Source organism: Sciurus vulgaris, assembly GCF_902686455.1.
Source record: "Sciurus vulgaris genome assembly, chromosome: 3".
Lineage (NCBI taxonomy): Eukaryota > Metazoa > Chordata > Mammalia > Rodentia > Sciuridae > Sciurus > Sciurus vulgaris.
This window is the reverse complement of record NC_136463.1, coordinates 28,456,559-28,483,286: the sequence shown is the minus strand read 5'-3', so window position 1 is coordinate 28,483,286 and position 26,728 is coordinate 28,456,559. Positions and strand designations below refer to the sequence as shown.

Genomic DNA, 26,728 nt, shown 5'->3' with positions numbered 1-26,728 from the left:
GCGGCAGAACACGTGGGTCCTCTTTGCATGGGCTTCATATACACTTCAGCTTTTATGCTGAATCCATCCCAAAGCACACAGACATAAATTCTCCTATTTAATCAATAAGCACTAGCTCAATGAGGCTTCTATTAATGTTTTCTCCTTTTTCCCTGGGGGAAATAAGACCCAAGACAATAAATGACCAAGGTTGTACTTAACTCAGATCTTTTGATTGACAGCACTGCTTAATGTAGGCCAAAACCTACATTAAGCCTAATCCCCACACTAAGGATGATTTGCTAAGTCTGGGCCCAAGCACAAGGATTAAATCCAAAGACCGAACAGCCATAGAGCCTCCCTTTGAGAGTCTATGATCCAACAGAGAATCCTGTCCGCCCAGACATACTGTTAATATCTTCCCATATACGTAATGGGCTCTGGATAAATCTTGCTAAACAAAGAGATTGAAAGAGTGAATGAAAATCATTTAAAAGACTGTAGCTTTCAACTTGCCTAAATTATGCCCAGTATATCATGAACTAAATTTTATAGTCATAATGACAAACCAAATCAACTTAATGTCAATATTAACAGAAGTTCTAGAATTTTTATGTTAAATTAATCACAAATCCAAGGTAAGTGAACTCTTCAGGGTAACTGGGAGGAGCAATGGAATCATTTGGAGCTAGTGTGCTAGAATAATTCATTTAGAGTCTTCATGTCAGCCCTGGAATTACTCCCAGGATCAAACTAGGGAGCTTGCCTTTGCCAATGCTAGAAGCCAAAGTTCTGGATTCTGGGAGCCAGAGCGAGCAAGCTGGCCTTTGAGAAGCAGAGCAAACAGGGGTCAGGAGTCCAGATGGTGGTCATGCACATTGTAAACACAACAGCAAGTGGACGGTGACTCTAATCTACGCAGGGAAAGTTTTCCCTCTGGAAATTTTCATGATACACTTTTGGGAAAGGACAGCCCAGTCAATTCAGCAGCAGCTCCCTGCCCTGCCGATTTTAAATGGACACAGCAGGGCAGCCTTGGAGTGAAGATATTGCATTTGAAGGCAGCCTGCTGAGGTCAATTCACCATCCCGCAAACTCCATCCTAACCTGAGTCATGCCTCTGGCCTGGTCTCACCAGGATGGCATTATGACAGTCACCATCCTCCTCCTCTGCACCCTGACCTTCCCCATGGTGTTTCCAATAAAGCCTGGATGGAGGCGTGACATCAAAAAGATTATGTGCAAGACAGGAATTAACCAGAATTTGATAAGGGTTCAGTCTTAGACCACATGTCACCATGGAGACCGTCAGTCATCACTTTGCGAGTGATGAATGAGGACTTCGTTTATCAGTAGCCGTGACATGGCAATTGAAGGGATGAGTCCTACTCATAACACTCCCATGAACTAGCTGGGTTTTTAAAACTCTTTTCCAAAACCTCAGGAATCAAATCAATTGGAAAAGAAGGTCTTAAATAAGAATGACCTATTCACTGCTACTCTGACCTCTGTCAGCAGTTCATGAGAACTTGGCACAAGTGCCACAAGACTCTCATTTCCCACTTCCAGATACAGACCCAGAGTTGGAAAGAAGGAGTCTTCTAGAAACTTCCACCTAAAGTGTCCCTGTCAGGTGCACCTTTGAGATCCTCTCTTCCAAACCACGTCCTGTACAAAGAAAAAATCAAATGCCAGAAGGACAGAGGTCTGAGGTCACCAAGATTCAGTGGCAGAATCAGGATCAGAACCTATATTGCCTGACTCTTAGTTTGGGATTTTTAATTTTAAATTCTGTGAAATCCCAGGATTCAAAAGTTCCTTTAAGTCATTTAGTTTAAATGCCCAGTAGAGCCTGTAACCCAAGCATCAGATTTCCTGCACTCATGAGCATATGCTTGTCACACAGGTGTTTATGGAGTCAGCCTCCAAACAGCAAAGACTTTGGCCAGTTACTTTACAAACATGAGCAGGATGCGTGTCCAGGAGGAAATGGATCTTAAGGGTGCCAAATTGCCCCTCCAAGAAAAGAATCAGCAACTGAGGACACGCCATACACTGCCTGATTGCAAGAAATGTAAAAATTGAAGATTGGGAGACTAAAAATGGAAAGTGTAATGCCTTAAAGATCCTTCTTTGGTCTCAATATGGAAAAGCAATCAAACTGTAGCATCAAGGATAGGAGTGATATTTCTGTGCAGTTTGAATCCTCCTGCCCACGTGTCCCAATAACCTCCAGAACAGCTCTGTGATATTAAATATAAGTAATCTAGACAATAATATTGCAAAATTAAATCATTAGCTGTCTAGCCACTTCAGGGATGTGCTGCTGTACAATTCAAAATAAAGGCATTTAAAACTCCCAGATTCATTTGCTCTGACATATCGATAAACTTCTGCTGAAACAAAGCTAATCGCCTCGATGGTGCCGACTTAATTGCTCGCCAGTTGACAGATAATAAACAGACCTGAGGATTAAAATATGAACTAATTACTGTACTCAATTCCATTTACTTGATTTCATGTTCCATTAATTTTTTGCATCATTTCTGGTAGAAGCCTTAGATTTATGGTTGCCCCAAATGAATTATGCCACTTAGTTGCCTGTGGCATGCTGGTGTTCAGAATCGGTTGGAAAGGGCAGAATTCTGGGCAGTAAATATTTAGCAGAAGCACCTAGGATATAGTAAGTGAAGGTAATTATCCATTCCCAAATACCAGCCAGAGTCGGCCTCTATAAATCTATCCCCATCTCAGCACTAAAAGGGCAACAGTAGGATTACTCTCATGATTATTCATTGGATCTGCTTGTTAGAGGCAGGCTTCAAGAGCAGTGGTTGGCTGGAAGGGGACTCACAGGAAGCAGAGAGAAGCACGGAGGGGAAAAGAGCACTGGCTGAATAGTCAGACACTCTGGCCATCAGAGAGAGAGCAACATTGTAGACTTAGACCACCTGACTTCAAGAGCTCTGTCACTTACGACCTGTGTGAACTTCGTGAAGAGTTGGGCAAATCATTTCGTCTTTTTGAGTCTTTTAAACTGTAAGATGAGGCCAATCATGCAAGTCCTATATATGTTACAGGATAATTGTGCAGTGCAAGAAAAGTAAATAAACAGTCCTCCTGGGGTAGAGCATTTTAAGTCTTAAAATGCCATACAAGTCCACTACAGGTCTGCCTTTTAAACATTAGGACTCAGATAGTCCAAACCCCTTGCAGATAAGATATATGAGGATCAGCACAATGAACTAATGAGTACTACCAGCAACTGTAATTTATTGAGCACACACTATATCCCAGGCATGGTGCTCAAGGTCTTATCACACCCAATCCTTAACAATAAACTTGTGAGCTAGCACTCATTAGCACCCTAGTATATATGAAGGAAAAACATTTGGACACTTTAGTCACATGACTGCTTCAGGAAAGAGGTAAAATCTGAAGCCAAGTATCTGATATCCCAGCTGTGCACCCAAGAGACCTTAACCCAGTCACCTGGTCCTTTTTTGCCACTTGATCACATAAGTACATTCTCTCTAATCCTAAGTGCCTTATTCTGCTACCTGAGATGATCTTTCAACTCCTCTCCATTCTGCTGTAAAAACAGTCTGCACTTTTTTCTGGCTGCAAAGTGAGACAGGAGCCTATTTCTCCAAGCAGCAGAATAGTGGCATGAAATATGACACAGAGTCACTTGTGCTTGCTCAGGATCGGAGCCTTGCTCTCCTTCCCTGCCCAGCTGGATGGCAATGAGCATGTACATACAGAGAGACAGTTATTTTTTTTAATCTCTTTTCTTAAAAACATAATAAGCCAGTTATTGTATATCTGTAAATTTGTGCATGAACACATCCATCCTCACTCCTCTGCAAAACAAGAAAAACTGTACTCCTTAGTCTCAGGGGTAGCTGGGGTGAATACATTTTCTTGCTTTGAATCTATTTGCTGAGCTAGAAATTTCTGGATTTGGCCTTGAAAATGAATCCTGCAGGAGCTATTTGGCAAAATGAGCTTAGCCAGGGGTTTTAAATCACGCTGCCAGCCAGAAAAGGGAGGAAGGCCCTGGGATCACAGATACCTGCTTCCGGACCTAGTGCCCCTGCACCAGTTTTTCAAAGCAAATCGTTGTGTCTGCTTCAGCAAAGACTAATGGTGTATGGATCCAATGGCTACCCCGGAACAGCTGCTGCTTCTGTAAGGTCCTTGGTGGGGGTCAAGCATTTTCTTCCCGTCGCACCAGTCACTTTAGGACTGATGGGTTCCCCTGGCCCAGAGGAGGTGTGACCTCTGTGCATGAGCAGCTGTTAATTGTACAGGTGAGAACTATGTTTGAATCCAGGCTCCATCACTTACCCATTGTGACCTTGGGCACATTACTGAACCTCTTAGTGCTTTATTAATGAGTTTCCTTATTAATAAGATGAAACAAATACTGATGCCTATGCTCTAGGGTGGTTCTCCCCAGCTTTACTGAGGTTAGTTTACATAGTAAAAAAATTCAGCAATTTTAACCCATTAAGTCCCAAATTTTCAATGCTGTGAATATTTCAGTGAAACTGACACAGGTGCATTAAAATAGGTTGGAAATCACCATCTAGAGCTTATTATATAATTTATTGTCATTAATAATATTGATAAGACCATTAATCACACTAATAAATAATATCACTAAATTAAAGTCACCTATTCTTTTCTCAAAAGAACTCTGAAAACATAAATATTTATTTCAAAATTACCGTAAGTGGTATATTTATTGCTCAACCTGTTTTTTGGATGTTTCATAAATGAGATAATGGGACATAATAAGTTAACTGTCCCATTTGATGTGATTTCACAAGTACAGTTCCTTGAACACCACCACAGTGATGTGGAATACTTCCATCACTCTAGAAAGTTCCCACGTGATCCTCTACAGTCCATCCCACCCCTGACTTTGACCCCTGGTAACCACCAATCTGCCATCACATAGATTGGCCTTTCTTGAATTTCAATCAAGGGGTTTATACAGTATGTAATATTTTCTCTCTTCCTTCATTTTCAAATTTATTTTTGAAGTTACCATACAGTAAAATTAATTTTTCTTTGAGAGCACAGTTCTCTGAATTTTAACAGCTGTGTAGAATTGGATAACCAACATCGTAATCAGGATTAGAGACAGGTCTACCCTACGGGATTGTTTCAAGGATCAATACATGGAAAGTGCTCAGAACAGTACCCAGCGCACAGTGAGCACATAAGCCATGCTAGTTTTTATTAGCACTGACTTGCTCCTTTGAGCTTTCTCTTCCAGGGTCAGCATTTCTATCCTCCATTCACATCTAACAGGAACCCAGAATTTCACGCAGGAAGTGAAATTCTTACAAATTGCCTCCTTTGTTCCAAATGCCCTTACTCTAGGGATCTGGGTTCAAGCCCTTTGCTGATCGCCATCTTCTTATCAAGTCAATGCTGCCTGCAGTCTAGCTAGCTGGAAGAAGAGGCACTTTATTCTTTGTGAATGGCACCATCCCTTGCCTGTGTCTTTGTCTTCCTTAGGACCATGGCTTATCCTAACACTCACTGCTAGGCTTTGCATGTATCCCCTTCAAAATTCAGACATTGCCAATGTGATGGTACTGAGAGCTGGGACTTAAGAGGTGAGGCCCTGAGAGGATTAAGTCCCTTATAAATGCAGCTGTTGGCTGGATTGCCCTCCTCCATTTTGCCCTGCTCCAGAAGATAGAGCCCTCAGACAACTGTCTTGACCCTGGTCTTCCCACCCTCCAGAACTCTAAGAAATTACTTTCTGTTTTTTTATAAATTACCCAGCCTCAGGTATTCTATCAGAGAAGCACAAACAAATTGAGACTCTTCCTCACTGTATAGGACAGTCCAGGCCCTGCTAACCCCAGCTTAGAATGTTGGGGAAATCTCATCAGTTTGAGGTCTGGCAAGTAACTGCCCTCCTCACCTCAGCCTCCAGGTGGCGCCCTTCCCCATCCCCAGATGGGGGCTCATTCTTGCACTCAGAACCAGCACCTGGAGTATTTCCCCATGCCCTGTGAGTCCAGCTGTGAGACAGACTGCTCGCCTTTCCTGATTTGCCTGGGACAGTCCAGGTTGATGCAGTTAGACCAGGAGCCCTGGGTCTAGAGGACCTTAGTCAAACCACTTGGCCTCTCGAATCTTCTTTCCCTCATCCAGAAAAACAAAAGGATTGGAATAGCTCAGCCACAACCCTGCCAGTACCAGGAGGCCTATGGAAGGAAAATCTTACATAGTTTTATCATCACATGTAAACACTGAGGGGTCAGACACACAGGTGTGTGACAAAATGTCTGTGTTCCACTGGAGACATTTCCCCAAAGATCAGGCTATCTAGCCAACCTCATACCTCCTATAAGGTAAAACGTGACAAATTAAGTCATTTGATGTGACGCCAAAAATTAAAATTCAAATTTTCCTGCTCGTTTGGGTGTGTGAACCTTCACTGTTAAGACACTTAAGATACTGAGCCTCCTCTTCCTGCTTCTGATCCTACCACCATGCTCTCGATGTGCATGCATCCTATCACACTTGAGCCATCCAGCCACCTCGCAGGTAAAATAACCCCTTGGTTAATAAAGCACTGTGTTTGAAACTATGGGTTCCCCTTGAGCCATTTCCATTTGTCTATTCTAGTTAGAACTGAAATGATTTCTCTGCACTGAGCACCCCCAGGAAGGAGCCCCAGGAATTACTATCATCATCTCCTTAGGCTTTGTTTCAATTCTGGTCTTTAGAGAGCCAGAATAGCCCAAAGATGCTGTCGCCTAAACTCCTCTGTGAATGCCTACTGGGGTCAGCACAGAAGGGCGTTCTCTGCTCCAGAAAGCAGGTGTAGGCTTTGCTTGTAAAACCTCGGGTGCGTCCAAAACGCTCCAGCAAACCAAGCTCTAGTCAGGTTTCTAGAGTACTCATTTAGCTTGATTCACATTATTTTAATTTTCTTAGGAGTGTCTTTACTAGCTGGAGGGTGATTTTTCCCCCTTAATTAAAGAACAAGTTGATTCCAACACACTCAGAACAAAACAGGCCCCTACCCTGTCCATCTAGCTTGTCACTTTCTCCGCTGTGAGCTCTCTTCTGAGTGTTTTTCAGCTCCTCTCCGCACCTTCCTCCTCAGAGTGGGAATGACAAGGCCAGGCGTGTCTTTCGGTGGAACCAGGCAGCCCTTGGTTTTGATTCATTTAATTTCCTGGACCATATGGCAGTTTGGGAGAGAATCAAGTAGTGAAATCTTCATCTCTTAGATAGAAAAGTCGTATCCAGTCAGTACCATTCAACACATACTGGTGCTGATGAGCCAAGAGCTGCCAGCCTTGAGATGTACCAGCAACCATCACCAGCCACTGTCCTCACAGAGCTCAGTTCCCAAGGGCATCTTAGTAAGGCATTTTGGGGTGCAAATAACAGAACTCTCTTGAATAAGGTTAAACTACAAGGAAAACTTACTAGAATGCCTTTTGGATATGCCCAAAGCTAGTGAAGAAACAGGAAGCCAGAACCAAAACAAGGTCATGACCCAGGAACTACTCCGACTCCATTTCTCCTCATCACTGCAAGGTTGCTTTATTCTCGCTTTTTCTCATTTTCTCCACAAACTTTCCAGATTCTCTGTGCACATGGAAAACAGAAGTGACACCCCCAACACACACACACACACACACACACACACACACACACACACACACACACTCTTCAGTTCCCAAATTTATTTCCCTTCGGATCAAGACCATCCTGGACTTGATGGTCCAGGATGACTGGCTAGCTGGCTTTCCATCCCAAATTTCAAGGTCTCCAAAGAAGAAATGTGTATGGTGGGGAGAGCTGTTATCTGCAGAGGACAGGCACAAAATATGGTGGGGAAAGAGGCAGTCCTATTGCCACTGGCCTGACAAAATCTACAAGCTAACGTGGCACTGATTGCTCTGACCCACATCTGGACATCAAGGAAGGCTTTCTGACATCAGCAGGATCCCAAAAAGGAAGCATGAAACATAGCTGAAGGAGGATGAGAGCATCCCAAGTAGGAATACCCTCTACTGATGGAAAGGACAACTGTAAGCAATCCACAGTGTGCACTCGGAGAGTTCAGCATTTTACTGTTCTAGAAATCTTGGTACGTTGTACATCTATTCTCACTTGTTCCTAAGACTTTTTTTTGTCTCCCTTGATTTCTTCTGTGAATCATTCCTCATTCAAAGAGTGTATTATTTAAACTCCAGGCATTCAGATGTTTTGTTTTTTTATCTTTTTGTTGACTTCTAATTTCATTCCATTACGATCTGATAGTTGACTTCTAATTTCATTCCATTACGAGCTGATAGTATGCAAAAAATTCTGTTAAAAAGAAAAGATTTGCTTTGTGCCCCAAAATATGATCTTTTTAGAGAAAGTTCCATGTGCTGCTGAGAAGAAAGTGAATTCCGTCGTCAATGGATGAAATATTCTATAGATGTCTGGAGGGTCCATTGGATTAATAGTATTTTTTAGTTCTGAAGAGTCTTTCTTAGTTTATGTCTGGATGAGCTATGTGGTGGAGAGAGAGGTGTGTGGCTGAGTGTCTCAACAGTCCTACTCTTCGCAGAGACATCAGTGACACATCCCAGACTTGTCCCTTGTCCTACTGGCCACTAATAGTTTCTCCCACTCCTTCATTTCTACCAGTGCATAAATCATAAGTCAGGCTCAAATAAGTTGCCTAGGGGCGAGTGTCAGCACACACATATCTGAATGTCAGCTCTGCACTTACTGTGTGCCCTTTAACAAGTTATCGAGGTTCTCCCAAAGGAGAAAAATGATGATGATAGAATATCAACCTCCAAGGGTTTTGGATTGGATAAAATGAGATAATGTGAGGTAAAGAACCCTAGCAGCATGCCTGGAGGGAGCAAGTGTCAAGCATGTTATTCGACCTCCTACCCAATCTATTTTTTTCTCCAATAGTTTGCTGATGATGTCTTGATTTAAAATATATATATACAAATTTGGAAATAGACATATTGGCATAACAAAGGGGGCAAAATAGTTAAGGACTTCCCTTCCCCATACCAAAAAAAAAAAATGCATTTCTAACCTAATCCATGACCCTTTAGATAGCCTCGCCTCTTTTCTATATGTACTTGTTTATTTATTTTGGTACTTGGGGATTGAACCCGAGGGTGCTTAACCACTGAGCCACATCCCCAGTTCCTTTTTGTATCTTATTTAGAGACAGGGTCTCACTGCATTGCTTAGGCCTAGCTAAGTTGCTGAGGCTGGCTTTGAGCTCTCAATCCTCCTGCCTCAGCCTCCTGAGCTGCTGGGATTACAGGCGTGCGCCACCATGCCTGGCCCATCCTCACCTCTTATCTCATTGTTAGTTTTCAGAATTTGGAACAAAAAGAATAAGAATTGTTCCTATTGTTCCCATTGCCCACAGCCTTAGGCTCCATTTTTATTCAGTATTAGCCAACACCTGTTGGGCAGCTGCCATCTATGTAACCCTTCCTCCCAGCTCCCTGTCACCCCCTTCAGTCAGGGAACACAGATGACTAATCTTGACAACTGTATCTAATATCTGTCCCTTCCAAAGCCCTGGAACAACCTGGGGATTTATTCCATCCCTGGTGTTGACTTAACTTTTAAGAGTCCCCGATGTAGGACACTTTCCAAAAGCCTTCGAATATCTAAGCCCAGGATATCCTCACTGGGATAGTTTGCCCATTATTAATGTTTTGAAAAATGCCAACAGGTTAGAAACACATAGCTTTCTTGGGCAGAGGTTGGGCTTAATCAACTTTGCAGGTTATATTATTTAATTTTCATGCTCGTTTTAATTAAAAGAAAAGTTCAGTTACAGTGGACCTTTTAATATTGAATATGCATTTTTTTTCCACACTGGCATGTATTTGATTTATTTTTCAAAGGAAAAAGAATATTCACTTGAGTGAAGAGCTAGGGATCAGGGCTAAATTTTCAAAAGCACCACTTCCTTAGCTATGGAATGACTTGCTTTCTTGCAAATGCACGATAATCCCTTAAGCCTCGATTAAGTACCTGTTGATTTTCTAGCCAGAGTTACAAAACATTTCTACCAGGAACTAAGAGCCAAGAAGTTCAGAAAAAGAATCCAACCCAGTAAAATATATTCCTGCCTCACAAAGTCAGAGCAGTGTGTCTAATATTTTTCTAATCGAGGAAACAGAAAAATGACTAATTTGAAATCATGAAAATCCCAAAACTCTATATGATAAATTATATTATATATATAAATAATATATGTAATACATATATTTATAATTATATTTATATATTTTTATATCATTATATTTATTCCTCATAGAAACATACTTGAGCTCCTTCTGTGTGGATTATTTTGCTAACCTCTAGCTTCAAGTGTGAATAATGCAGATCATGTTCTCTGAGCTTCCATTTCAGGTAGGAGGTATTCAGTCTTTCTTGCTGCATGCTGAGCTAGAAGAAGGGACTGTTGACAACAGGGGTGAACAGGAAATGATCTCTGCATTAGAGCCCCAGGCTCTATGAGCACAGCCAGGCTGCCTTGGACTTGCCTACGGCAGGTACCGAGCTTAATCAATGTTGCAGGTTATATGATTTGATTTAATTTTCACGCTCACACTAAAAGAAAAATAGAGTTATAGTGAACCTTTAATATAGGAGATACTTGAACCCAGAGGTTAACCTCAGACAAGTTATGTACCACTCTCTGCCTCAGTTTACTCATCTATAGAATGGGAATAATAATAATAATAGTACTATTCTTCTTTGATTGACTTTCTGTCTTGATTCTTTGGTCATTTCAGTGAGATTTCTGTTCAATACCATTTCACCTTGTCTGACCGTGTTGCTTGACTTGCCTTTCCTGTTTTCTGAAGAGAAATGTAACCTCCATATCCACTGCATTAGAGAAAGCAGATTTATGAGATTTAGCAGAAATTTTACAATACAACACAACACACGGCAGCTGGTGGGAAGCATCATGTAGATGCCTCTTTAGTTACTGGTAAATGAAGAGAGAGCAACAGAATTCACTATTGCTTGAACTGTCTAAAGCAAGGACAGAAAGGGTTGCTGGCTTATAAATTGATAACTCTCCTAAAAACAAAACAAAACAACAACAACAAAAGAAAAAAAACAGCATTAAGAAGATGGGCACTAAAGAGACACTGTTGCCTGTGGGCTTGGCAAAGTAGCCCTGCTAGCTAAAGAAATTATCCAAGGCAGTTTGATACAATGGCCTTCCTGCTCACCCAGGAGCTGATAGCTGATGTTCCTAGAGGCAGGATGCACTCAGGGGTCCTGTGGGTCTCAGGGATGCGTGTATGTGTGTGTGTTTCAAGTCAAAATCAAACCAAAAAAGAGAAGGTTAAACTGTTTGAGGATATGAGAGGTGAGAACATACTGTGTTTTTTTTTAAACTTTTTATTTATTTTTATTTTTACAGACTGCATTTTGATTCATTGTACACAATTGGGGTACGGCTTTTTCGTTTCTATGTGCACAATGTAGATTCACACCATTCCTGTAATCACACATGTACTAACTGTTATTTTTAATAAGAAGGTCCACATAGGTGTCACTGGAAAGATGACATTTGATCAAAACCTTAGAGGAAGTCAGGAAGCTGAGCATGTGGGTGTGCTGGAGAAGAGTTTCCCCACGGGGAGGGGAAGTGCCAAAGTCTAAGTTCCAAGTCTGCTTAGTGTGTCTGGAGAACAAGAAAGTGGTCAGCAGGGCCAGAGCAGGAGGGGTCAGAGATCAGGAGAGGTGGGAATGGCAGAGTAGGGAGCGGGCAGATTGCTCAGATTTTCGGGTCAGAATTGGTAGTTTGGTTCTCCCTGTGGTGGGACTGGAGTCCCTGAAGGGTTTGCGCAGGGCAGTGACAGGTCTGGTAATGCCACACTTCTTCCTGGTTGGAAGCTGCTCCTTCTCCCTAGAGCTGACTCCTTGTTATTTAGATCTCAGCTGAAATTGTCCCCAACCACCCAGTCACTCACAGTCACATCCCCCTGCTTTAGTTACCTGCTCAACATCCATCATTCGCCCATCACTTTCTTGTTTCTCCATTTACTTGTATTTTTTCTATCTCCTTGCACTAAAAAGCAAAGTCCACTAAAATCCACCCCCTCTTAGGTACAGACAATACTCAGTGACTCACTTCCTAATGAAAGAGGGTACCAAAGGAAAAGAGTAAGTTCACAGATGAGAAAGCTGGCAGATTCCACCTGGACCGAGTGATAAGGTGAACATCACCAGGGACGTTGTGGGGGTACCAGGTACCCCTAGAGGATGTATGGAGGGCACTTAACCTTTGGAACATGCATCCAAATATCCATGAGCCCTTTATGGTCATGAGAGAGAAACTTCGAGAAACATGAATTAAAGAACATTCTATCAAATTCCTGATAAATACCCTTCTAAAGTGTTAAGAGCATGAAAAACAGGAGAAGACGAAGGATCTCTCACAGATGTGGGAGTCTGAGGAGAAATAACAACTAAATAAATGTGAGATCCTGGACTGGATCCTGGAACAGAGAAAGGGCAGTAGTCAGGAAAACTGGCAGGATCTGGATATGGTATCTAGTGTAGTTAATAGTGTTGTGCCAATGTTAATTTCTTAATTTCAACAGAAGTAGCATGATGTTATGGTAAGGTATTAACATTAAGAGAAGGTATGTATAGGTAAAGTATACGTAACTCCCTATCCTGTCTTAAAGACTGTAAATTTAAAATCATTTCAAAATAAAAAAAGTCCTTAAAAAGCAAGTATTGCAATATCAGGGACATTGTCTTCTTTTTCTCCACTGTGACACTCAGGTTTTAGAGTGATAATTGTTGCTTAGTAAATATTCAATAAATGGATGGGATGGATACTCAGTAAACTCCATAATAGCATCTTAAAAAAATAAATGAAGCAATTAAAGCACTTTGCCAAGTGTAAAGTACTTGGCAAGTAGTTATTTACAAATATAAGGATATATTATTATTATCCCACTTTGATATTATTATCGCACTGAAGGACTGCCCACTTCAGGAGGCATCGGTGCAAAAAGTAACAACTTCTCCCAGGTCCAGCACCAATCACTGTATGTGACCAAGCCATTCTTGGGTATCACTGACCTGCAGCCACCTCTGCTCATAAGGATCTTCTGAATTAAAGGCTATTAAACAAGAGAAGTTTCATTTAAATGTTTTTAAAAATTATCATCATCTTGGTGACATCTTATTAATCTGGGTTCATTAAAAATGTATGGAAAAACCCTCCCACACCACAGCTGATTATTACTCTGAAAACACTTGCCAAAGACAAGGGGAAGACCTTTCTTTCTGAAGAATTGAAAATGAAAGCATTAAATGACATCCACCCCCCTCCCTCCCTCCCTCCAAAGGCCAATGGCTCTCCAAAAGGTGTTCTTAGATGGTGGCAGTAGAAGAGAGCTCATTGTTGAGGAGTCTCAGCTTCAGAAAATGCAAGCTTTCCTCCCCAAGATGGTGTGGAGGACCCAGGAGAAGTGGGAAGAGGTTTTACAAATGGCACAAGAATGACAGGCGCATCATGAAGTCTCACGCAGCCCCTGGACCCTCCAGCATCAACTCTTCCATTCCCAGACAGGGTTAGGGGCGCTTTGGGACGCCCACAGAATGATGTGTTCTTAATGCACACCACATTTTTTTTTGACACCTAGAGATCTTCTCATCGTCCATGTTGTTAAGGGTCTCTGTCTTTCTTATCTCTCTGTCTATAGCAAAGAACACAGTGCCCAGCAGAGGGTGAGCCCTCTAGAAGTGACCAATCAATCAATCAACCAACCAATGCACAAATGAATAAAGATATGAATGAAGACTGTGGGAACAAGCTCTGACCCAGAGGTCATCAGCATCTGCCTTCTACTCAAACTTGAGAGACAGGCATGCAGAATAGAGGAAAGAAAAGACTGAGAAATTGCAAGGGAAGAGTCTCTCTTGGTGAACCAATGCACCCTCCCTCATGCTCCCTCGGGGGAAAAAAATCATCCTTCACCTATCAGCCAGCAAGTAGCTATTGGGCACCTCCATGTGTCCACTCCTGTGTCCTCAGGCTATATGGAGACACCCAGGAGGGCCACACCACTCACCTTGCTATGGAGATGATTCCTAGGAAAGCTCTCCCTCTCCTTGTTGATATGCTGGATCACAATGCACTTCACTCCCTGAAAAGCATGGTTCACGCTGACGAAACCTTGACATTTAGTAAAAATAGAAAAGAGGAAAGTGTGCATTCTGTTAAAGTCCAATCTAGAGCAATGGGGAAATCAAGAAACCAGACTGATCTACAGGTCCTTTCTCATGTGGGTTATGCAAAAGCTGTTGTCAAAGAGACCCTGATGTGCTCACGAATCTTTGGTCTGTCCAGTTGAAAAGAGAGGGGAATCACACTGGCTGGTCACAGCAAGGTGTGTTCTGCCCCACTCAGAAGTCACTGAGATCTCTGACGGGGTAGGGGCTTTGAAATCTAGGAAACCTACAATCAATTCCATATCTTGTACTCACTACTCGTATGGCCTTGGACTCCATCTCTGTGAGTCTCAGTCTGACCATTTGTGAAATGGTCTGTAATTCTACGTTAGTCACCTGTCTGACAAAATCAAAGTGGGCTCGCCGTTTAGAGGTTTTAGTCCAGGATTGCTCATTGCTTTGGAGCTGGTGGCAAAGTGGCATCATGGCAGGAGCATGGTCACTTCATGACCAAGGAGTGAAAGGCAGAGAGAAATAAGGGGCCAGAACCTCACAATGCCCTTTGAGGACCCAGCTCCAATGCCTGATGACCTTCCACTAGGCCACTCCCATGGCACCAAGCTGGGGACCCGGCCTTTCCTACAAGGGAGACATTCGAGATCCAAACGAGAGCAAATTCCTTTCTTGCTTGTTCCCCATGAGGACTAGAGATGGTAACTATTGATGACTCTAAAGCTGCTTCCCCCAGAGCCCACCATGCCCTTGATCTTCAACAAGTATGTCCTGAGCCACCAGCAGACTCACAGCAATGCACTGGACCTGGGGAGGCGCCGGGGTGTTTAAGACAGGCATTCCATGGAGGAGATGGAATTTTCCGTGGGTCTTCAGGTATAGGTGTGGTTTTTACATCATGTTTTCCCCTGCAAACTTTCATTTCTTTAGAGAGCAAGTGTTTCTCTGCATCCCATAGACATAATATTGTGGGGAAAAAAAAATAAAGGAAACATGTACCCACAATTTTTCACCCCAACAAATCAAGCTGCTTTTCATTTCCCAATACCTGGTAAAGGGTTCATGAGGCAAAGACAGAACTGAGGGGTGCTACCTTATTCAGAGGCATTGGGCCCCTTTTACCTCATCCAGAAAAGGCTGGCCCATGCTTTTGTTGGCATTTGCCAGTGTTTAGAGACAAGAATGCATTCCAAACATTTGCATTACTTAAAAGTGCATATCTCTGCTAGACTCCCCTGGTATATATAGAAAGAAAACAATTTCCTTCAGTAGAAAATAAAGGGAGAGACCCAAATAATCTTAACACATGTCACAGATAAGGAATATCATCAGTTATAGCAATATTCTTTCCTAGTATATCGATTCACAAGAACAGACGCATCTGCCACTCTGCAAGGACATCAGTGTAAAGTGTACTTATTGGAGGCCCTTTTTTTCATTTAAAAAGTGGCTCTTTACAAAATCTCTCACACTTTCTAATTCTGTCCAAAACCTCATTCCTCTCCAGCTTCCTCAAAATTCCAAACTCCCAGGCCACCTCACACTCCTGATTACTATTCGCCAGGCCTGCCTGTCTGTGCTGCTGTGCCCCAGGCCCACACAGCCCTGCAGCACTGTTGGGAGCCAGGACTCAGGGCAGGGGATGTTGGAGCTGTTGGCAAGGGATGTTGGAGGTGCCCAGGGCAATGCCATGCACCCTGCGGACACCCAGTAAACACCGGCTAGCTGGCTGCAGTTGTGCCCAGCTAATGAGTGCCAGGCTTTTTATCTGTGCTCAGAAATATGAGGACAGATGGGGAAGAGGGCAGAGCGGGAAAGAGCCTCACACCGAAGCCCAGATAGCATTGCACCAGCACACTTGTCAAACATAAAGGATCCTGATTTCAGCGAAGATGAAAGGGTCAGCAAGCACCCTATATGAATGGCAAGTAGGTTAAAAAAGATTTCAGTCTGATTCTGCTTTTCTCACATCAAAGGAAAGATGAACTGACTGAGTTTCAAAAAACGTCCCCAGTGACCTAAAAAAAAAAAGAAAGAAAAAAACATAGACATGTAATTCTTTGAAATTATAAGATGCTACTTTGCTACTTTCTTAAAATGTATGTCTTTTCCATAGATGACTCCCACAGAATCACACAGTAGACAACATGTCCAGTCCTACATGATACCTGTACACACCAGGCCTGTCCCCATACCGTATCTCAGGCCCCAGTCACGCTTTCTGGCTGTTCACATGCTCGGGTCTGAACTACTTTTCCTTGTACTGAATGCATCCTGCTCTTAAGCCTCCTGGCTTGAACATCATGCACGATCTCCAGTTTCATCCCTAGCCTCACCCCTTGGCACTAGTATTTTAGCTACAACCTTGATCCTCCTATCCAAGTCATGTTCTCCCACCACAGCATGTGCTAGATCAGGCTATTTGTTGGGCAGTTGTCCCATGTGACCCAGTCCTGTGGGTGGGAACCAGGTAACATGCCAAAAGACTCATTGATGCCAAGCCCAGTGGTGCATGCCTGCCTGTAATCCCAGGGGTTCGGGAGGCTGAAGCAGGAGGATCTCAAGTTCAAAGACAACCTCAGTAAAAGTGAGGTGCTAAGCAACTCAGTGAGACCCTGTCTCTAAGTAAAATATAAAATAGGGCTGGGGATGTGGCTCAGTGGTCAAGTGCCCCTGAATTCAATTCCTGGTAGCCTCCCGCCTACCCCGCCAAAAAAAGACTCATTGATAAAGCTGAGTGCATATTGTCGGTCTAATTACATTTTTACAAGCCCAACCAGCCACTCTTGGTCTCATCAGAACTGACTTCACAAGGAAGCCTGTATTTAACGGATAGTGGCATAGAGGGGGAAAGAAGGAGGGAAGCCCTAGATTCGTTATAAAGAAAATCTGCATTTAAGACCTAAATGATGTAACCAAAGGAGAAAGTACCCAACTAAGAATAGAGACAAATGAGCTTTAATCCCAGTTCTGCCAGTGACCATGTGGCCTTGGGCAAGCCACTTCCTGATGGAAGCTTCATTGTCCATTCATAAAATGAAGGAGTTGTGCCACATGATCTCCAAAATGCCCTCAAGATTTCAAATGCTTTGATTCTTTTCTTATAAGTCTGACTTTCTGAGATTCCATTTTCTCATTTGGAAAATAGTGATAATGTGTCTAGTCCAAACTTACTCTGGGGCTACAGGAAGTGTCAAATAAGAAAATGCATGAAAGCCCATGGCAAGCTGTTAATTTTGGTAAGGGGAGCAGAGACAGGAGACCCCGAAGCCATCACTTAGGAGAGTGACTTATATGAGGTGGAAGTGAAAATATTTTCCCCTCCTCATTTCTCTAATTGAAGAACATTTTCAAAGCATGCAAACTATACCTGGATCAATAGGGTACCTGTATTTGTCCTGTCGAAAAGATGCTTATTGGGGGTAAAAAGCCACATCCCCTAAGTTGGAATGGACCTTGATATATGAGAAAAAAACATCTGGACCAGTGGAATCAGGCAAGATTATTAAAGGAGTCGAGGGTGTGAGAGACAAGAAACATTCATATATTGTCTATTACTCTCTATTCACGCTGGGTACATCATACAATTTAGCTCAGTGTTCAGAATGATGTCGTCAAGGTGTGATCTTATACTTTCGCTGTTATCATTATGGAGTGTTTTCAACACCCACTGATTCTCTAATCCTACAGGCATCAGCTGAATGCCCTATGATTTGATTCAGCTCTGACAGTGTAACCTGGACTTAGCATCAAGTTCATGATTAAGGTAGCCCCTACTTCAGCTACCAGCCTCAAGTCCAGGCCTTCCACACTTCTGGCTGATGAGCTTTAAACCAGGCATCTCTGCGTCCCCTCCTCAGGTTCAGTAATTTGCTAGAATAGGTCACAGACCTCAGGGAAACACTTTAGTCACATTTACCAGTTTGTAATAAAGGATGAAATTCAAAAACAGCCAGATGGAACAGACACATAGGGCAAAGTTACGATAAGATGGAACTGGGGGCTTCCATGCTCTCTTGGGGCCCACCAATCTCCCAGCGCCTTGAAGAATTCCCCAACCCGGAAGCTCACCGATCTTATCATTCAAGACTTCTTAAAAACATTTATCTTCAGCTCTCATTTATCTTCTCAAGTGGGACTGCAACTTCCATCTCTCTAAGCAGTTGGTCTTTCTGGTGATGAGTCCCATCCTGAGGCTCTCTCGTCTTGGAGTTCCATCCTAAGTAATCTCATTGGCATAGGTTCAGATGTGATCAAAAGGGTCCCGCTATGAATAACAAAAAGACATTCTTGTCACTCAGGAGTGCCCTCTGCATCCAGTGGACAGGACTGTGCTATCAAAGGAGGTGCAGGAGACTTCTTCACTCTAGTAGCTTCCAAAGACAACTGCAGCCTCTTCCACAGGTGACTCAGGTAACATGGTGATTCATTTCTCCATAGCCCATCCCACTTCAGATCCACCTGCCTACGTATACAGAGTTGGAAATTCCAAGGGTTTTGAGAATTCTGTGCTAGAACTGGGAACAAAGATCAAGTTCTTATTAGGCCACTATAACTATTACTACTCTTATTTTCATCTCAATGGCGGGAAACTGGGGTACAGAGATCACATGCCAACTACACTCTAGAGCTGAGATCCAAACTCTAGTCTAGCCGATCTCAAAACCCACTTCCTTAAAATACCGGGAAACCCAGGTTCATTTCCGTTGCACATATTTAACTCCTTATTTTAAATCATCCACAAATAGGGATGGGGCATTATGAATGAAAGATGCCAGGTAGGTTTTAAGCCCTCTGGATAGAGGCAGCTCTCCTCCACATTTAGAAACATGAAAGAAACATTTCCTAAGACCCAGTATGTCCCCAACCCATACTGGTCCTGGGGCTATGTGGGTAAATAGAACATGGACCTCACCTTCAATTTCTTAGTGATTCAACTTTCTATTTTTCAGCAAAGGCTGAGTTCAAGTGTCACCAAGGTTCAGCGATGAGTGATGTTGCTTTTGCACAAGTTTTGTGAAGACGAGCTGAAAAGAGCAGAGGGGGAACCATCTGGGAGTTTAAAATTTCATGCCTTCATGCCTCAATTTGCAAGCGACGGCATGCATCATTTATGTCCGGGCTTGGGTGGCATTTGTTTTATTTAGAGCCCATTTATCCTGGACTTTTTCCAGTGCTGTGTGAGATTTTATGATTCATCAAATCCATCTTCTCTGTAATGTGGTTTTGTACACATGCTGATGGCGTGGTAGGCTCAGACGAGCTCTCAGAAGGAAAGAAGGGACAGGAGTGAGGTCAGAGGAAAAGGTGTGGCCGTTTCTGGAAGTGCTACTGCCTCCAGGCCTCAGTGCTGTGCTATAAAAGGAAGGATAAACAGCTTCCTCACTACAGTAGTGTGGTAGAGAGGGAAACCGAGTTCATTTCCTGTTTTCTCACTGAACAATCAACACTTCTGTGACTTCTGGTCCCCCAAACGTGCGGGGATTTCTTCCTGCTGGCAACAAGTAATCAAGTCTACAGCAGACACCAGCTGGGTGTCCCCTTATTCAGTTCCATCCTGACGTCATCTACCTGGAGACAATATCAGATCCCACAGGCGGGGGCTCAGTTGCAGAAGATTGCCCTCAGTCAGGTGCCAATCACGAGCAAACCCGTGACCTGAGTTTCTGACTGGCACTATAAACTGAGTTTCCCACGATTCCCTCCTTGGGTTCAGTTAATTTATTAAAGCAGAAATTAAGGAAACACATTTACCTGTTTACTATAAAGGATGTTAGGATATTACGAAGATACAAATAAACAGTCAGATGCATCTCTGAGTGTGTGTGTGTGTGTGTGTGTGTGTGTGTGTGTGTTTAATGGCGGCTTCATTACCAAGGCATGACCGAGTACCTCCTGGTGAGCAACTCAACCTTCAGGCCCTCTCTCCACCCTAGAGGTTGGGAGTGGGACTGAGCATTCCACCTCTCTAAACATGATCAGTTCCCCCGTAGCCAGTTTCCCATCCCGGGCTATCTGAAAACCTACCAGGAATCACCTCATTAGAACAAAAGATGATTCTATCACCTAAGAAATCCCCAGGGATCTAGAGACTCTGTGTCAGGAATCAGGAATCCAAGACCCAACAGTAGACCAAAAGGTGGCATCCCCCAACGTCCATCTACAAGGGTGTTAGGAGCTCAGTCTCAGGAACCAGGGCAGAGACTAATTACTAGAACAAAATGTTCTCTTAAACACCCCTATCTCCCAGGAAATTACAAGGGTTTTGGGAGCTCTTTACCAGGAACTGAGGCTAGAGACAAGGTGTGTATTTCTTATTGTTACACCACTGGGTTTCCCAAGATGGCAGCTCCCTATCGCACAGATTACTCAAATCACACTGCAATTCATTTTTTTTTTAATTCCATCCTACTTGAGATTCCCCTATCAAGTAGCAGCCCCCAATTCTTCAAGAACCCTAAGAGAACACTTTCTGGAGAAGACAACCAGCTAGACCAGTGAAGTCTTTGAGTTCCCAAATAATGAAAACCTGACCTCCAGTGACTTGTTTGGCTGAGTCTCTGTGATGACATCCTGTTCTGGATTCACAAGCAGCTGCCCAGGGAAGCACAATATGTAGGGGTCAGATCCTCAGAGAGCCAGAACAGGGAGGCAGCTCTGTGTCCTCTCCAGACAAACCCGCTGGTTCTGCCTTGGCTTTCCTGCAAGTGGTAAGGTGTGTGATTTTGTTTGGGGCGAACCTCAAAAAGGACAAATCACTTCACGTGGTCTGAGAGGGAGTATTGGAAGTGCCGTGTGCAGAGACCTCAAAGATGGCCAGTGCATGTTTTATTTGCAACTCACAGTTTCTCTAGTTTTCCTGACCTGCAAACTACATTTCGGGAGATAAAACAATACAACTTGGTCTCAGCTAGGTCTTCCTTGCTTCCTGTAGCAGCCTCATTCCTGAAGCTGTGTTCTGTAGATCAATATCAATCCCCGATGCCCACTGACTTTACGGCCCTGTTCCAGGTTTGCTTTATCTTTGCAAAGTAAGTTTTTATTCTTAGAGGCATCTAAGCCGGTAGCTTTAAGTGTCTCTATTCCTCTACTCCAGCCTCTCTGAAAAAAAAAAAAAAAATTGTACAAGAGAAGGTTAAAACAGTAAGCATTTTCATGTTTCATCCGCCTACTCCTCATGGGAACCCTGTTGCGGTGGTATGGTCCTGATTTTGAAGATTAGGTCTCTGAGGTGCAAAGCCTGGTGCCTTCGGAGAAGGGAGAGGAGGCTCCAATCCAGGCCTGAGTTTGAACTTTAAGCAGCACGTGACCCTCTGTCTTCGGTGGTTATTGATGAAATGTTTGGAAAGGGCACGAAAGCTGCTCCCTATCTAGTTGACACTCATCCACCCATCACGGATATGTTTGGAGGTAAACAAGACCATGACGGCAGGCTGGAGCGGTGGACACCTTGGTTTGTTCTTCCAAGGTGACCTTCATCCCTGACCTTGCTTGAGAGCACCCAATGGTCTCTATGAGGTAGGAGCCGCTTAGCCCAGTAATATAGAACACCTGCCCCTGCCCAGATCCCAGCTGGCAGCCACTGGGACTTTGTCCAGACATGCCTCACAGCTGCCTCTTCCCAGGGAACTGCCCTCTGCTAATTAGCCAGGAGGTTACACTCCCACCCCACCACTGACAGAAGCCCACAGCCAAAAACTAAAGGACACAGGAGAGGGGACTCAATGAGCCTGCCCTCCTTGGCTCTGCTGGGACTCAGGCTGTGTAATTTGTCCCCAGCAGTTCCCCCAGGGCTGCGGCTGCCGGGATCTGCCTTCTTAGGTCCTGGCTCCTACTCTGACCTGGTCTCCTTTCTCCCATCCTCTGGGAACACATCCTCCATAAATCCCTTCAACTGGACTCCGTAGCTCAGGTTTCATCCAAGGGAACCCAACCGAAGACATCTAGGGTGTCTTCTTGTAGGAGAAGTTTGAAAAGAAGCTGTGCATTGTGTTTTCAACCCTTCACAATGTGGCTTCTAAAATTAAACCCAGCAAGACCTATTTGTATTTGCACAGTGTTGTTTGCATTGAGGGTAAGGAAACAGCAATCTCTTAAAATATTCAGGACGACTAAGACACCACATGATCATTGCCAATTTCCCAGTAGTTTATCTCTCCAGCAGTCTTTTGTGAGAACTTCCCATCTGCTGATAGAAGTCCTGAGTTTTTGCTTTTGAGTAATGGCGCTAACCTAAGTGTGAGCTGCGTGGAAATTAATGCACCGCCTGCCTGATGGTTTTCACAGACAGCCTTTGGTGAGGTTGGTGTTGAGCTTGTTGGATAATTATCTGTTTTTTTTTTTTGTTTTTTTTTTTTTTTCCAAATCCAAGCATCCTTTCATATATTGAGATTTCTGTTTGCGAATTTTGCTTTAAGTTTACTGAACCATTTAATTAACTTAAGTGTTTAAACTTCTAGAGGTGTTGATTGATTCTAATCAGTATTTTCTGCTACTCTAATTGAAGGCTTCCTCTCTTGGACTATTGTCAGTGAAGCAAAAATTATTAGAAAAAAGAAAAAGCAAAATGTTTAGTCTTTGGCATAATCAAACAACAAATTGACTTGGGCCCATAATTGAACTTCGGGACGCCAGAATGGAGCCAATTTCTCTGTTTCCTTTGAAGTTGGAGAGTCAGCCCCAGGAAGAGAGTCTGTGCAGCAGGCCTAAGGAGGGACTCTTTCAACCTCTTGCTGGGACTTGGACTTCAAGCCAAGCCTCTTTTAGGTTTGACAGTTTTCACTCTTTATGGGTACTCAGCAGGGGGGTGTTTTGCTGGGACTTTTGTCACCCAGAGAAAGAGATTTTTCTCTTTCAAAAGCTCTTGTCTTAGAAAAACAAAACTTCATCCCAAGTTTCCACTTCCTGTAGCAACACCCCAGGCAAAGGCAAACCTCACGCCTAGAATACCAATGACCCACGAGGACACAGGCAGGGTTTTCAGATTCCAGGTGTTCCTTCAGGCAGTGAATTCATCTGCCTTTAGAGCTCCGTGACAGAGCAGGAGGTTGTTGTGTCAGATCAGCTGGGGGTCCAGGAACCTCCAGCCTGCCGGCACCAAGACACAGCACCGAAACCGCTCCTCAGTTCTGGCTCTTGAAGACCAGGTTTCCTGTTGCCTTCAAAAAAGGTTTTCTGGCAAGCTGGTCTGGGTCTCTCCTGAGACAGTTCTGTTCTAGTTGACTTCTGTTGGGCACAAAATAATGTATTATGGATATTGCGTTTTTCTGCTAAGAAAATGTCAGTTGTTAAACCAGATCAAACCGCCCTCCAGTTCTTCAGCGCTGACTCATTTTAATTATTGAACTCTCTCTCCCTGGAAAGTACGCTCTGTGCTGTTTGCCGAGAAACTGGCAGTTTTAACACAATCTGGAAACTTTTCATAGATTGATCACCCCAGGAAAACAGGCAGCTGATCACCAGAGAAATCTGCAGCGGAGATTAGTTCACCACGTGAGGACACCAGGAAGTGAGGTGCAGGGGGTTTTCTCCCTGCCATGCGCCCTGCCTCCCTGGCTGCCCTTGCTTCTTGTGCACTTCAGAGACCCAGCTCTAGATCCATGGCAAGGGTGCCAGCTCTCCAGTGCCCTCAATCCCAGCCTGCCTCCCTCTGCCCAGGCACTCCTGCCCAGCCACACCCACCCTCTCTCTGCTTTTGGAACGCCCCTGGCTTCTCCCCTACCTCAGGGCCTGTGCACATGCCATCCTCTCTGGTAACTCTTTTTAGTCTTGATATGTGATTTGCAATCTGGATAAACATTAAAATAACCTTAGGCCTCATCTCCAGCTCCATTAAAATACAATTTCTGGAGATGGCTTCACCATCAGTCTTTTTTAAAACTCCCAGGTGGTTTTAATGCATTTCAAGGATTGTGAACCGTGACCCAAATGTTCATGTGGCTGGGTCCTCCCACAGTTCGGCTCCAGACTCCAACATCCCTCCTCAGAGTGGCATTCCCTGGCCATCCACCTGAAGTAGCCTGACCTCTAACCCCTGGAACTCTGTATCGCTTACTGATGGTGGGGGGAGGGGCTGTTGGTTGGGTTGCGGGGGTGGTTTTTGGTTTTTGGTTTTGGTTTTGCTTTTGTTTTTTTTTTGTTTTTACTGGAGATTGAACCCGGGAGTTCTTTACCACTGAGCTACACCTCCAGTCTTTTGATTTTGAGACAGAGTCTCTAAAGCTGGCCTCAAACTTGTGATCCTCCTGCCTCACCCTCCAGAGTCTCTGGGATCACAGGTATGACCACCATAGTCGGCAGGAGTTTTTGATCTCTATAATACTCATCACTGTCTGAAGTTATCTTTTCTAGTTTTTGTTTAATAGTTTATTGTCTATCTTGTCCACTCATATTCAAGCTTTTTTTAAAATTTGTTCTTTTTAGATGTACTTGATAGGAGAGGGTATTCAGACATATTACACATACATGGAGTATAACTTCCCATTCTTGTGGTTGTACATGATGTGGGCTTACACTGGTTGTAACTGCATATATTAACATAGGAAAGTTATATCTGACTCATTCCCTGTCTTTCCTGTTCCCATCCCCAATCCCTTTCCATCAATCCTCTTAGTCTAATCTACTGAACTTCTATCCCCTCTCCCTTGCTGTGTGTTAGCATCCACATATCAGAGAGAAAATTCAACCTTTGGTTTTTGGGGACTGGCTTATTTCAGTTAGCATGATAGTATCCAGATCCATCCATTTACTGGCAAAAGTCATAAAGTCATTCTTTTCAATGTCAGAGTAATATTCCATTGTATTTATCTAGATACCACATTTTCTTTATCCACTCATGTGTTGAAGGGCACCTCGATATGTTCCATAGTTTAGCTATTGTGAATTAAGCTGCTATAAACATTGATGTGGCTGCATTAATGTAATATGCTGATTTTAAGGTCTGTGGATATATACCAAGGAGTGGGGTAACTATGTCAAATAGTGGTTCCATTCCAAGTTTTCTGAGGAATCACCATATTGCTTTCCAGAGTGGTAGCACCAATTTGCAACTCCACCAGCAATGTTTGAGCGTACCTTTTTCCTCACATCCTTGCCAACACCTGTTGTTACTTGTATTCTTAATAATTGCCATCTGTCTGGAGTGAGATGAAATCTCAGTGTAGTCTTAATTTGCATTTCTTTAATTGCTAGTGATGTTGAACATTGTTTTTCATGTATTTGTTGATCATTCATATTTCTTCTTCTGTGAAGTGCCTATTCAGTTCCTTTGCCCATTTATTGATTGGGTTATTTCGGGTTTTGGGGTACTCAGTTTTTTTTAGTCCTTTATATATCATGGAGATGAATGCTCTATCTGAGGTGCAGGTAGAAAAGATTTTTGTCCCACTCTGTAGGCTCTCTCTTCACAGTCTTGATTGTTTCCTCTGCTGTGAAGAGGCTGTTTGGTTTGATACCATCCTATTTATTGATTCATGGTTTTACTTCTTGTGCTTTAGGAGTCTTGTTAAGGAAGTCATTTCCTGAACCAACAAGTTGGCGTTTTATACCTATATTTTCTTCTAGTAGGTGCAGGGTGTCTGGTCTGGTGCCTCGGTCCCTGATCCAATTTGATTGAGTTTTGTGCAGGGTGAGAGATAGGGTTAAATTTAATATGGATTTCCAGGTTCCCCAGCATCAATGGTTGAAGAGGCTATTTTTTCTCCAAGGTAGGTTTATGGTGCCTTTGTCTAGTGTAAGAAAACTATATTTATGTGGGTTTGTCTCTGTGTCTTCTATTCTGTTCCACTGATCTTCATATCTGTTTTGGTGCCGATACCATGCTGTTTTTGTTACTATTGTTCTGTAGTATAATTTAATGTCTGGTATTGTGATGCCTCCTGCTTCGCTCTTCTTGCTCAGGATTGCTTTGGCTATTCTGGCCCTCTTATTTTCCAAATGAATTTCATGACTGCTTTTTCTATTGCTATGAAGAATGTCATTGAAATTTTAATAGGAATTGCATGAAATCTGTATAGTACTTTGGTAGAATGGCCACTTTGACAATGTTAATTCTACCTATTCAAGAGCATTGGAGAGCTTTCCATCTTCTAAGGGCTTCTTCAATTTCTCTCTTTAGCATTCTATAGTTTTCATTGTAGAGATCCTTCACCTCTTTTCTTAGATTCATTCCCAAGTATTTTATTTTTGTTGAGGCTACTGTGAATGGGATAGTTTTCCTAATTTCTCTTTCAGTTAGTTCATCATTGGTGTATAGGAACACAATTGATTTATGGGTGTTAATTTTATATCTCGCTACTTTGTCGAATTTGTTCATGAGTTCTAGAAGTTTTCTGGTGGAGATTTTGGGTCTTCTAAATTGAATTTAAGCTTTAAAATAGCAGGAATCTTTTTCATCTTATTGACTTCTACTTCTAGACATATGCTTAATACTCAGTGCTCAAAATATAGTTGGTGGATGAGCAAATAAGTAAACAAGTGGAGGCCAGGTGCAGTGGTGCACACG

The 26,728-nt window shown here is 43.1% G+C and overlaps 2 protein-coding genes across 6 annotated transcripts in view; one reads left to right on the top strand and one right to left on the bottom strand.

Annotated features, from left to right (window-relative positions):
* CA10 (carbonic anhydrase 10) overlaps positions 1–26,728 on the top strand; it is a 491,731-nt gene that overhangs the window by 395,667 nt on the left and 69,336 nt on the right. The gene's annotated exons all lie outside the window — the stretch shown is intronic.
* Positions 1–26,728, bottom strand: part of LOC306657740 (uncharacterized protein) — a 69,583-nt gene that overhangs the window by 10,314 nt on the left and 32,541 nt on the right. The gene's annotated exons all lie outside the window — the stretch shown is intronic.